Source organism: Balaenoptera borealis, assembly GCF_965194805.1.
Source record: "Balaenoptera borealis genome assembly, chromosome: 14".
NCBI classification, from domain to species: Eukaryota; Metazoa; Chordata; class Mammalia; order Artiodactyla; family Balaenopteridae; genus Balaenoptera; species Balaenoptera borealis.
The window spans coordinates 54905300-54918616 of NC_138875.1; the positions used below are offsets into that span (position 1 = coordinate 54905300).

The window sequence follows — 13317 nt, forward strand, 5'->3', positions numbered from 1 at the left end:
TTCTATCATTGTGTTTTTAATGTTTTCCCGTCCCCTCTACCCCCACTGCCCTGACTCTTCCCTGCTTGGAGAAATAACTTGTTCCCTCAACAAATGTTCTTTGACACCAATTTCTTGTGTGAGGAAAGCTTAAAGTAAGAAATAATAAAAACATAAATGAGGAGAAATTATCCTCCTTGACTCATGGATCCTAGTCTTGGGGGCACAAATAAAGCTGGAAACAATTTTGAGGGATTCACAGACCCCTTAAGCCAATCCTCTGGATTTATTATTATTATTTTTCCCTAGAGTTTTAACACAGCCCAGCTTAAGCACCCTGGGAGAAGAGCTTGGACACCTTTTTCAGATCTAAAGTTTTTTTTTGAAAAAAAATTTCTTATAACACAGATACAGAAAGGTACCATTAAACAGATTTATAATTTAACAAATTCTTATAAACCAAAATACCTTAAGAATTCAAGAACCCACTTCAAGAACCCTCAACGCAACTCTTCCTAATCACCAGTTCCACTCTCTACCCGAAATGAAGATACTATCCTCACTTTATGGGAATCACTTTCTTGCTTCTGTAAAAATGGTTTTATCATCCAAGTGTGCATTCTAAAACATTCTATTTCACTTTTCAACACATATTTGGGTTGTCTCATTTTTCTTTCATCTTTCTTCTCTTTTCCTCTTAAAATTAGTTATTTTTGGAAAAATCAGGTGGTTTTAACTGTAGTTTCCTGGAGTATGAATGTTGCTGATTTGATAGTCATGATATGTTTCACATGTCCTCTGTATTTCCTGTAACTTCGTAGTTAAATCTAAAGACTTGACTAGATTCCTTTTCTTCCTTCCTTCCTTTCTTTTTTTAAAATAAGTTAATAGGTGGTGGTATTTTCCTTTATTAGGACATTACCTCTCTTTTGGGGTGTTAGTAACCATTGGTATTTGATGCCTGGGTCCATTAATTCACTGGGGATTAGAAACTATGACATTTTAATTCCATCACTTTGACTTCATTTATTTGTTGGAATATTTTCATAAAAATGTTTCCCTTCATCAACTATTTTGTTATAAAGTGGTGCAGTTATTATAAAAAAGCTAAGATATATATACATATCATCTTTTCAAGATAATTAATTGGATCCCTATCACTCTCCAAACTTAGTTTTTTTCTTTAAATTTGATACAAACTCATAAGCTTAAATATATCTACTGTTTCAATCTGTTCCAATTAATATCCTCATTGGAGCTTAAATTATCTCAATTAATTTGTCAGAACTTCTTTAAGTTGGCTCCTAAGTCATTTCAACATGACCTTCGTAAACTTCACTTTCTTTCTGACATGAAAGACGGTTTTAGCTCATTTTTTTTTAAACATCTTTATTGGAGTATCATTGCTTTACAATGGTGTGTTAGTTTCTGCTTTATAACAAAGTGAATCGGCTATACATATACATATATCCCCATATCTCCTCCCTTTTGCGTCCCCCTCCCATCCTCCCTATCCCACCTCTCTAGGTGGTCACAAAGCACCGAGCTGATCTCCCTGTGCTATGCAGCTGCTTCCCACTAGCTATCTATTTTACATTTGGTAGTGTGTATATGTCCATGCCACTCTCTCACTTCGTCCCAGCGTACCCTTCCCCCTCCCCATATCCTCAAGTCCATTCTCTACATCTGCGTTTTTATTCCTGTCCTGCCCCTAGGTTCTTCAGAACCATTTTTATTTTTTTTTTAAGATTCCATATATATGTGTTAGCATACAGTATTTGTTTTTCTCTTTCTGACTTACTTCACTCTGTATGGTAGACTCTAGGTCCATCCACCTCACTACAAATAACTCAATTTCATTTCTTTTTATGGCTGAGTAATATTCCATTGTGTATATGGGCCACATCTTCTTTATCCATTCATCTGTCGATGGACACTTAGGTTACTTCCATGTCCTGGCTATTGTAAATAGAGCTACAATGAATATTGTGGTACATGATTCTTTTTGAATTATGGTTTTCTCAGGGTATATGCCCAGTAGTGGGATTGCTGGGTTGTATGGTAGTTCTATTTTTAGTTTTTTAAGGACCCTCCATACTGTTCTCCATAGTAGCTGTATCAATTTACATTCCCACCAACAGTGCAAGAGGGTTCCCTTTTCTCCTCACCCTCTCCAGCATTTATTGTTTGTAGATTTTTTGATGATGGTCATTCTGACTGGTGTGAGGTGATACCTCATTGTAGTTTTGATTTGCATTTCTCTAATGATTAGTGATGTTGAGCATGCTTTCATGTGTTTGTTGGCAATCTGTGTATCTTCTTTGGAGAAATGTCTATTTAGGTCTTCTGCCCATTTTTGGATTCGGTTGTTTGTTTTTTAATATTGAGCAGCATGAGCTGCTTGTAAATCTTGGAGAGTAATCCTTTGTCAGTTGCTTCATTTGCAAATATTTTCTCCCGTTCTGAGGGTTGTCTTTTCGTCTTGTTTATGGTTTCCTTTGCTGTGCAAAAGCTTTTAAGTTTCATTAGGTCCCATTTGTTTATTTTTGTTTTTATTTCCATTTATCTAGGAGGTGGATCAAAAAAGATCTTGCTGTGATTTATGTCACAGAGTGTTCTGCCTATATTTTCCTCTAAGAGTTTGATAATGTCTGGCCTTACATTTAGGTCTTTAATCCATTTTGAGTTTATTTTTGTGTATGGTGTTAGGGAGTGTTCTAATTTCATTCTTTTACATGTAACTGTCCAGTTTTCCCAGCACCACTTATTGAAGAGGCTGTCTTTTCTCCATTGTATATTCTTGCCTCCTGTATCAAAAATAAGGTGGCCATATGTGCGTGGGTTTATCTCTGGGCTTTCTATCCTGTTCCATTGATCTATATTTCTGTTTTTGTGCCAGTGTCATACTGTCTTGATTTTTGTAGCTTTGTAGTATAGTCTGAAGTCAGGGAGCCTGATTCCTCCAGCTCCATTTTTCTTTCTCAAGATTTCTTTGGCTATTTGGGGTCTTTTGTGTTTCCATACAAATTGTGAAATTTTTTGTTCTAGTTCTTTGAAAAATTCCATTGGTTGTTTGATAAGGATTGCATTGAATCTGTAGATTGCTTTGGGTAGTAGTCATTTTCACAGTGTTGATTCTTCCAATCCGAGAACATGGTATATCTCTCCATCTGTTTGTATCATCTTTAATTTCTTTCATCAGTGTCTTATAGTTTTCTGCATACAGGTCTTTTGTCTCCTTAGGTAGGTTTTTTTTTCCCCCTATGTGGAAATATGAAACATTTATTTTAGATATCAGAGAAGAACAGAGCTAAGTAATCCAATTTTACTGCAGCAGTATAAAAATCATCCCTTCACCCAGTGTAAGATTTAAGTGCATCTGCACAAGGGTACACATTATATGAAATGCAGTAAGATTACTGCTGCCCTGACAAGTACTTCCACTCCCTACCCAGGTCCTACTGCAACACTGGTGGTCCCAATAGTTTCATGGAAGCAAATCATTAAAAAGAATAATAATAAAGCAATTAAAAAGACAAATCAAAATGCCTCAGTGACCATATATCCAACTCAAACTTTATATATTTAAATGTTACATTTTCCTCCCACTAATAAATCTTTATTTCACTCAAACTTGAACAATAAATCTTCCATACTGAAGTATCTTCCTTGCCTAATTAATTCAAAGGAGAAAACCAAAATGATTAGTAAAGAAAGATGTAGGGATTAACACACCCTTTTAATTTGTTTTAAATATTTTTAAGGTTTAAAAATTGTTTAAAATTTTTAATTTCTAGTAAGAAAACATTATCTGAATGAATACCCTAATGGAAAACCACTGTAAAATGTTTCAGCTGCATTTGGGGCAGAGGGGTAGGAATTATCTTTAAAGCACCCCAGCTTTCTTCATGAGACGGTCAGAGGTACACTAGTTTGTATTATTGCAACATCCATTAGGTGATCTAAGTTGCTTTTCCTTCAACAGGGGCTTTATTTGTCAGAAGGGCATTATGCTTGACCTCCAAATTTGCCCGACAATTTACTGACGAGATTCATAACCTTTGGGTTGCTCTGATATATTGACATATTTCCCGGGTTCTAAGCCACATCCTGGAAGGCCACCATAACTTCTGGATCCTGTATGGCTGCAAGAACCCCTGGATCACTAAGAATTTCATTAAGCCCAGGCATTCCTGCTATTCCAGGCATGCCCCCTCCTATTCCAGGCATTCCTCCAGGAAAATTACCAGGCATTCTGCCAGGAAAGCCACCTGCGAAGAGCCATACTGAGCTCCTGATTGTCATCTGGCTTCTTCCTCCCTCTGGGCTCTCTCATGTTCTTCCTTAACCTTCTTGACCCTTTCTATTCTTTCTTTGATCTCTCGCTCTCCACATATTCGCTCATACTTTCTCCTATGTTCAGCAATTTTCTGGGCCCTTGGTTGAACTTCTTTCAGCATTGCACTAGTATCTTCATCATAATCCAGCTTACAGGCATGGACAAGATCATGGGCAGCTTCTTCCCAATGGCCCAAAAGTCTGTGTGCTTTCCCTCGCCACTTGTATGGCTGAGCAGAATCAGGATTTATTTCAATAGCTCTGTCACAGTCTCGGAAGGCAGCATTTGGCTTCTGTAATTTGATGAAGGCACTTGATCTCTTGGCATACAGAATGGCCAAACGAGGATTTAGCTTGATGGCATCTGTGAACAAGTCAATGGCTTTCTGTCGTTCACCATCATTTAGGGCATCAATGGCAGGCACTTTTTTATCATTTGCCTGATCCATCATCTCCTCAGTTATCTCTACATTTTCATCTCCCATTTCTTGAGGGGCATCAGGGTCTGGTTCAATCACACCTTCATTGTCAATTTCTAGATCACTTTCTTCACTTGATGGTTCGTCTGTCTTTATGTTTTCCTCCTCGTTCTTACTGTTTTTTCTCCCTTGGTATTTTCTTCCAATTTAGTTTTACGAGTAGCAGGTGGTATTTTACCCCCCATGCTCTCCACCCATTCCCTCAGGAAGCACATTTCCTCAGTGTGCAGAACACTCGGGTCCTGCTTGCACATTTTCACGAAGGCTCGAAGCTCGCTCACTTTGAGGGGGTCTATGGTCCGGAGGCGGCGGGAGACAGCAGGAGGCGGCAGGCGCGGCGGAGGCTGCGGCACAATCCCAGGCCCAGGTGCTAGCTCAGCGTGACTGCATAAACGGGGCAGCTGCTGCGAGGCAGAACAGACTAGAACCTCCCCGGCCACTGGCTCTGCCCACCCAATGGTCTCATGACCCTGGGTCCATCGCCCGTTCATTCCTACTCTCTACCGCTTTCCTGCACACTGGCTAGAATCTTCTAGAAGTGTGGCTGTTAATGCTGTTGCTTGCCTCTCCATGCACGCATTCTTGTATTCACTCAGAACCAGTGCTCTCCTTAAGTAGGTTTATTCCCAGGTATTTTATTCTTTTTGTTGCAGTGGTAAATGGGAGTGTTTCCTTAATTTCTCTTTCAGATTTTTCATCATTAGTGCATAGGAATGCAAGAGATTTCTGTGCATTAATTTTGTATCCTGCTACTTTACCAAATTCATTGATTAGTTCTAGTAGTTTTCTGGTAGCATCCTTAGTATTCTCTATGTATAGTATGTCATCTGCAAACAGTGAATGCTTTACTTCTTCTTTTCCGATTTGGATTCCTTTTATTTCTTTTTCTTCTCTCATTGCTGTGGCTAAAACTTCCAAAACTATGTTGAATAATAGTGGTGAGAGTGGACAACCTTGTCTTGTTCCTGATCTTAGAGGAAATGGTTTCAGTTTTTCACCATTGAGAACGATGTTGGCTGTGGGTTTGTCATATATGGCCTTTATTATGTTGAGGTAAGTTCCCGCTGTGCCAACTTTCTGGATGGTTTTTATCATAAATGGGTGTTGAATTTTGTCGAAAGCTTTTTCTGCATCTATTGAGATGATCATATGGTTTTTCTCCTTCAGTTTGTTAATATGGTTTATCACATTGCTTGATTTGCGTATATTGAAGAATCCTTGCATTCCTGGTATAAAACCCTCTTGATCATTGTGTATGATCCTTTTAATGTGCTGTTGGGCTCTGTTTGCTAGTATTTTGTTGAGGATTTTTGCATCTATGTTCATCAGTGATATTGGCCTGTAGTTTTCTTTCTTTGTGACATCTTTGTCTGGTTTTGGTATTAGGGTGATGGTGGCCTCGTAGAATGAGTTTGGGAGTGTTCCTCTCTCTGCTATATTTTGGAAGAGTTTGAGAAGGATAGGGTGTTAACTCTTCTTTAAATATTTGATAGAATTCGCCTGTGAAGCCATCTGGTTCTGGGCTTTTGTTTGTTGGAAGATTTTTAATCACAGTCTCAATTTCAGTGCTTGTGATTGGTCTGTTTATATTTTCTATTTCTTCCTGGTTCAGTCTTGGAAGGTTGTACTTTTCTAAGAATTTGTCCATTTCTTCCAGGTTGTCTATTTTATTGGCATATAGTTGCTTGTAGTAATCTCTCATGATCCTTTGTATTTCTGCAGTGTCAGTTGTTACTTCTCCTTTTTCATTTCTAATTCTATTGATTTGAGTCTTCTCCCTTTTTTTCCTGATGAGTCTGGCTAATGGTTTATCAATTTTGTTTATCTTCTGAAAGAATCAGCTTTTAGTTTTATTGATCTTTGCTCTTGTTTCCTTCATATTGTTTTCATTTATTTCTGATCTGATCTTTATGATTCCTTTCCTCCTGCTAACTTTGGGGGTTTTTGTTCTTCTTTCTCTAATTGCTTTAGGTGTAAGGTTAGATTGTTTATTTGAGATGTTTCTTGTTTCTAGAGGTAGGATTGTATAGCTATAAACTTCCCTCTTAGAACTGCTTTTGCTGCATCCCAGAGGTTTTGGGTCATCGTGTTTTCATTGTCATTTGTTTCTAGGTATTTTTTGATTTCCTCTTTGATTTCTTCAGTGATCTGTTGGTTATTTAGTAGTGTATTGTTTAGCCTCCATGTGTTTGTATTTTTTACAGATCTTTTCCTGTAATTGATATCTAGTCTCATAGCGTTGTGGTCAGAAATGATACTTGATACGATTTCAGTTTTCTTAAATTTACCAAGGCTTGATTTGTGACCCAAGATATGATTTATCCTGGAGAATGTTCCATGAGCACTTGAGAAGAAAGTGTATTCTGTTGTTTTTGGATGGAATGTCCTATAAATATCAATTAAGTCCACCTTGTTTAATTTACCGTTTAAAGCTTGTGTTTCCCTATTTATTTTCATTTTGGGTGATCTGTCCATTGGTGAAAGTGGGATGTTAAAGTCCCCTACTATGATTATGTTACTGTCAGTTTCCCCTTTTATGGCTGTTAGCATTTGCCTTATGTATTGAGGTGCTCCTATTTTGGGTGCATAAATATTTACAATTGTTGATCTTTTCTTGGATTGATCCCTTGATCATTATGTAGTGTCCTCTTTGTCTCTTGTAATAGTCTTTATTTCAAAGTCCATTTTGTCTGATATGAGAATTGCTACTCCAGCTTTCTTTTGATTTCCATTTGCATGGAATATCTTTTTCCATCCCCCCACTTTCAGTCTGTATATCCCTAGGTCTGAAGTGGGTATCTTGTAGACAGCATATATATGGGTCTTGTTTTTGTATCCATTCAGCCAGTCGATGTCTTTTGGTTGGAGCATTTAATCCATTTGCCTTTAAGGTAATTATCGATATGTGTATTCCTATTACCATTTTCTCAAGTGTTTTGGGTTTGTTATTGTAGGTCTTTTCCTTCTCTTGTGTTTCCTGCCTAGAGAAGTTCCTTTAGCATTTGTTGTAAAGTTGGGTTGGTGGTGCTGAATTCTCTTAGCTTTTGCTTGTCTGTAAAGGTTTTAGTTTCTCCGTTGAATCTCAATGAGATCCTGGCTGGGTAGAGTACTCTTGGTTGTAGGTTTTTCCCTTTCATCACTTTAAATATGTCCTGCCACTCCCTTCTGGCTTGCAGAGTTTCTGCTGAAAGATCAGCAGTTAATCTTATGAGGATTCCCTTGTTATTTGCTGTTTTTCCCTCACTGCTTTTAATATTTTTTCTTTGTATTTAATTATTGATAGTTAGATTAATATGTTTCTTGGCATGTTTCTCCTTGTATGTATGCTGTATGGGACTCCCTGTGCTTTCTGGACTGACTGACTATTTCCTTTCCCATATTAGGGAAGTTTTCAACTATAATTTCTTCAAATATTTTCTCAGCCCCTTTCTTTTTCTCCTCTTCTTCTGGTACCCCTATAATTCTTATGTTGGTGCATTTAATATTGTCCCACAGATCTCTGAGAGTGTCCTCAATTCTTTTCATTCTTTTTTCTTTATTCTGCTCTGCGGTAGTTATTTCCCTATTTTATCTTCCAGGTCAGTTATTCGTTATTCTGCCTCAGTTATTCTGCTATTGATTCCTTCTAGAGAATTTTTAATTTCATTTATTGTGTTGTTCCTCATTTTTCTTTTGTTCTTTAGTTCTTCTAGGTCCTTGTTAAACGTTTCTTGTATTTTCTCCATTCTGTTTACAAGATTTTGGATCATCTTTACCATCATTACTCTGAATTCTTTTTCAGGTAGACTGCCTATTTCCTCTTCATTTGTTTGGTCTGGTGGGTTTTTGCCTTGCTCCTTCATCTGCTGTGTGTTTCTCTGTCTTCTCATTTTGCTTAACTTAACTGTGTTTGGGGTCTCCTTTTTGCAGGCTGCAGGTTCGTAGTTCCTGTTGTTTCTGGTGTCTGCCCCCAGTGGGTTGTGTTGGCTTCCTGGTGGAGGGGACTGGTGCCTGTGTTCTGGTGGATGAAGTGGATCTTGTCTTTCTGGTGGGCAGAACTGCGTCCAGTGGTGTTTTTTCAGGTGTCTGTGACCTTGTTATGATTTTAGCCAGGCTTTCTGCTATTGGGTGGGGTTGTGTTCCTGTTTTGCTAGTTGTTTGGCATAGGGTGTCCAGCACTGTAGCTTGCTGGTCATTGAGTGGAGCTGGGTCTTAGCGTTGAGATGGAGATCTCTGGGAGAGCTTTCGCCGTTTGATACCACATGGAGCCAGGAGGTCTCTGCTGGACCAATGTCCTGAATCAGCTCTCCCACCTCAGAGGCACAGGCCTGACACCCAGCTGGAGCCCCAAGACCCTGTCAGCCACATGCCTCAGAAGAAAAGGGAGAAAAAAAGAAAGAAAGAAATAAAATAAATAAATAAAATAAAGTTATTAAAATAAAAATTTTTTAAATTATTAAAAATAAAAAAATTAAAAAGTAATAAAAAAATTAAAAAAAGAAAGAAAGAAGAGCACAACCAAGCCAAACAACAAATCCACCAATGATAACAAGTGCTAAAAACTATACTAAAACAAACAAACAAAAAAGAAAACGGACAGACAGAACCCTAGGAAAAATGGTAAAAGCAAAACTATACAGACAAAATCAGACAAAGAAGCATACACATACACACTCACAAAAAGAGAAAAAAATATATATCTATATATAAAAAATAAAAAAGGAAGAGAGCAACCAAATCAATAAAAAAATCTACCAACGATAATGAACTCTAATTACTAAACTAAGATAAACATAAAACCAGATACAAATTAGATGCAGAAAGGAAACCCCAAGTCTATAGTTGTTCCCAAAGTCCACTGCCTCAATTTTGGGATGATTCATTGTCTATTCAGGTATTCCAGAGATGCAGGGCACATCAGGTTGCTTGTGGAGATTTAATCCTCTGCTCCTGAGGCTGCTTGGAGAAATTTCCCTTTCTCTTCTTTGTTCGCACAGCTCCGGGGGTTCAGCTTTGGATTTGGCCCTGCCTCTGGGTGTAGGTTGCCTGAGGGTGTCTGTTCTTCCCTCAGACACAATGGGGTTAAAGGAGCAGCTGATTCGGGGGCTCTGGCTCACTCAGGCGGGGGGGGGGTGGGGAGGGAGGGGTACGGAATGTGGGGTGAGCCTGTGGCGACAGAGGCCGGCGTGACATTGCACCAGCCTGAGGCGTGCCGTGTTTTCTCCTGGGGAAGTTGTCCCTGGATCACGGGACCCTGGCAGTGGCGGGCTGCACAGGCTCCTGGGAGGAGAGGTGTGGATAGTGACCTGTGCTCGCACACAGGCTTCTTGGTGGCGGCAGCAGCAGCCTTAGTGTCCCATGCCCGTCTCTGGGGTCCACGCTGATAGCCGCGGCTTGCGCCCATCTCTGGAGCTCCTTTAAGCGGTGCTCTTAATCCTCTCTCCTCGCGCACCAGGAAACAAAGAGGGAAGAAGAAGTCTCTTGTCTCTTTGGCAGCTCCAGACTTTTTCCCGGACTCCCTCCCAGCTAGCTGTGGTGCACTAGCCCACTTCAGGCTGTGTTCATGCAGCCAACCCCAGTCCTCTCTCTGCAATCCGACCGAAGCCCGAGCCTCAGCTCCCAGCCCCCTCCCACCCCGGCGGGTGAGCAGACAAGACTCTTGGGCTGGTGAGTGCTGGTCGGCACTGAACCTCTGTGCGGGAATCTCTCTGCTTTGCCCTCTGCACCCCTATTGCTGTGCTCTCCTCTGTGGCTCCGAAGCTTCTACCCTGTGACCCCCACCTCTCTGCCAGTGAAGGGGCTCCCTAGTGTATGGAAACTTTCCCTCCTTCATAGCTCTCTCCTAGAGGTGCAGGCCCCGTCTGTATTTTTTTTGTCTGTTTTTTCTTTTTTCTTTTGCCCTACCTAGGTACGTGGGGAGTTTCTTGCCTTTTGGGAGGTCTGAGGTGTTCTGCCAGCGTTCAGTAGGTGTTCTGTCGGAGTTGTTCCACATGTAGATGTGTTTCTGATGTATTTGTGAGGAGGAAGTTGGTCTCCATGCCTTACTCCTCCACCATCTTGAAGGTCTATATCTTAGCTCATTTTCTGTATCACTTTTCTGTTTCTATTTCATTGATATTTTTGCTTACTTTTGTTCTTGGCTTCCTGTAGATTAAATTTGCTTATCTTTTTCTTATTTCTTGAATTGAAGCATAGATCATTGATTAGAGAAAATTCTTTTTTTTAAATATGAGCATTAATCCCATAAATTTCCCTCTAAGCAGTTTAGCTAAAACTAACAAAATTTGATATAATGTGTCCTTATTTTCACTCAATTTTCATGTATTAAGATTTACTGTTTTCGGTGATTAGCTCTGTGACATTTGACAAATGTAGACAGCTGTATAATCACCACCACAATAGAGATTTAAAATAGTTCCTTCACCCCCATAAAGGTCGCATGCTCTTTATTATACAAATCCTCCTAACATCTCCATCCCCTCTCAAGAATTGGTCTTATGATTGTACCCTTGCAAGAATGTCAAATAAATGGAATTATACAACATGTGCCCTTTTGAATCCAGCTTCTTTCACTTACCAGGATGCATTTTAGATTCACCCATGTTGTGTTGACCAGTTGTTTTTCCTTTTTATTGCTGAGCAGTGTAACATTATATGGATGTGCCAGTTTGTTAATCCATTCTCTTGTTGAGGGATGTTTGGGGTTTTCTCCTGTTTTGGCTATTGTAAATGTTCATAAATAGAGTTTTATATTTTTATTACACTTGGGAGTAGAGTTGCTGGGTGACATGGTAAGTACAGATTTGCTTTTTAGGAGGTTGCTCTGTATCCTCAGCAACACTTGATATTGTAGGCTTTTTTTTTAACCGTTTTAATAGATATTTAATGATATCTAATTATGGTTTCATTCACATTTCTTTAGTGACTAGTGATGTTGAGTATATTATCACAGGCTTATTTGCTGAAACAATTGTTCAAATTTTGTCCATTTTTTTGTGGTTTTCTTATTAAAATTTGAGAATTTTTTGTTAATATATTTGAGATATATCTTTTATCAGATATGTGATTTAAAATATTTTCTACCAGTATGTGACTTTTTCATTTTATTAACAGTGCCTTTTGAAGAACAGATATTATTAATTTTGATGAAGTCTATCAGTTTTTCTTTAATGGACCATGCTTTTGATGTCATGTCTATGAAATATTTGCCTTAACTAAAGTAATAGAGATTTTCTCCCATGTTTTATTCTAGAAATGTTACAGTTTGGGGTTTTGCATTTGTTTTGCACACATTTTCTTAGCAAGAGTAGTAGGAGAAGGGGGAATTTAAATTGAAGAGATTATAAAATAACACATGCTTTGTGAAAAGACCGAATTCTATAGTATCTGTTATAGACAGTGCATCCTCAGATCATGCCATGTAGAAATATTATATGTTATAATATAAATAGGCTTTTAATTTTGTCAGTATTTGTTAAGATTATTTAAAAGAGAAATAATGTCAAAACATAATACCATCCTAGGGCTTGCCTTTCCTCCTGCTCGGCAATATATTTATCTTGGACAGCTGATCATTTTAGTACGAATAAATTTGTTTTGATTTTCAGTGACTATATAATAATACCTAGATTAAATAACTCTCATTTTGATGAACTTTGAGGTTCTTCCTTTTTTTTGCTATTGCAAATGGTTTTATATAGTTTTGTCTATTTCTGTGACTATATCTCTAGGATAAATTTCTCCAAGTGAAATTGCTGGATCAAAGACTATGTAGAGTCCATACACAAATTTCCCAGGTTTTTCCTGTATTATCTTTTAAAGCTCTTTCTTTTTGATCCAAGATTCAATTAAAGTTCACAATTGAATTTAATTTTCTGTCTCTTTTGCCTCTTTTTAAAGTGAACTTGAATATTTAAAGAGCCCAAGCCATTCGGCTCATAGAAAGTCACACATTCTGGAACTGTTTGCTGGTTTCCTCATGATTTAATACTGGATAAACATTTCTTACAATAATGCTTTATAAGTGATGTATTCTTCTTAATGTCTTATATCAGGAGATACATAAATGTTAGGTTATCCCACTGTTGGTGACCTTACTTTTGTTACACTTGGGTTACAGTGATGACTGTCAGACCTTTTAATTGCCAATTCCCCCTCAGTAATCAACCATCAATCTATGATATATGATACTTTGCTACTATGATAATCTATTTCCCAGTATTCTCTTACCCAGGGGCTTAGTGTCCATTGATGATCCTGGCCTAAACCAAATATTACAATGAAGAATGGTCATTTTCTAATTCTGTCCTACATTTACTAACTAGCTTCCTTCTTCCTCTTTATCTCCTTCTTTCCTTTAAAAAAAAAGTATCACTGTAAACAAATTATTTTTAGTATTATATTTGTTATACCCTTTACATTTGTTAGTCATTTTTGGTTGGAAGCTCGTTCCTGGGTAGTTTTGGTGTGACCCCATTAATCACTGAGCAGTCCCTTGCTTTCTGGAACTACAAGCTGTTCCAGGTTCTCCTACTTTTTCTGC

At 38.3% G+C, this 13317-nt stretch overlaps 1 pseudogene across 1 annotated transcript; it reads right to left on the reverse strand.

Annotated features, from left to right (window-relative positions):
- Nucleotides 1-2950: 2950 nt before the first annotated feature.
- On the reverse strand, nucleotides 2951-5302 carry LOC309610535 (hsc70-interacting protein pseudogene; annotated as a pseudogene). Its single transcript has one exon. The product of its transcript is annotated as a hsc70-interacting protein pseudogene (transcript).
- Between the last annotated feature and the right edge of the window lie 8015 nt (nucleotides 5303-13317).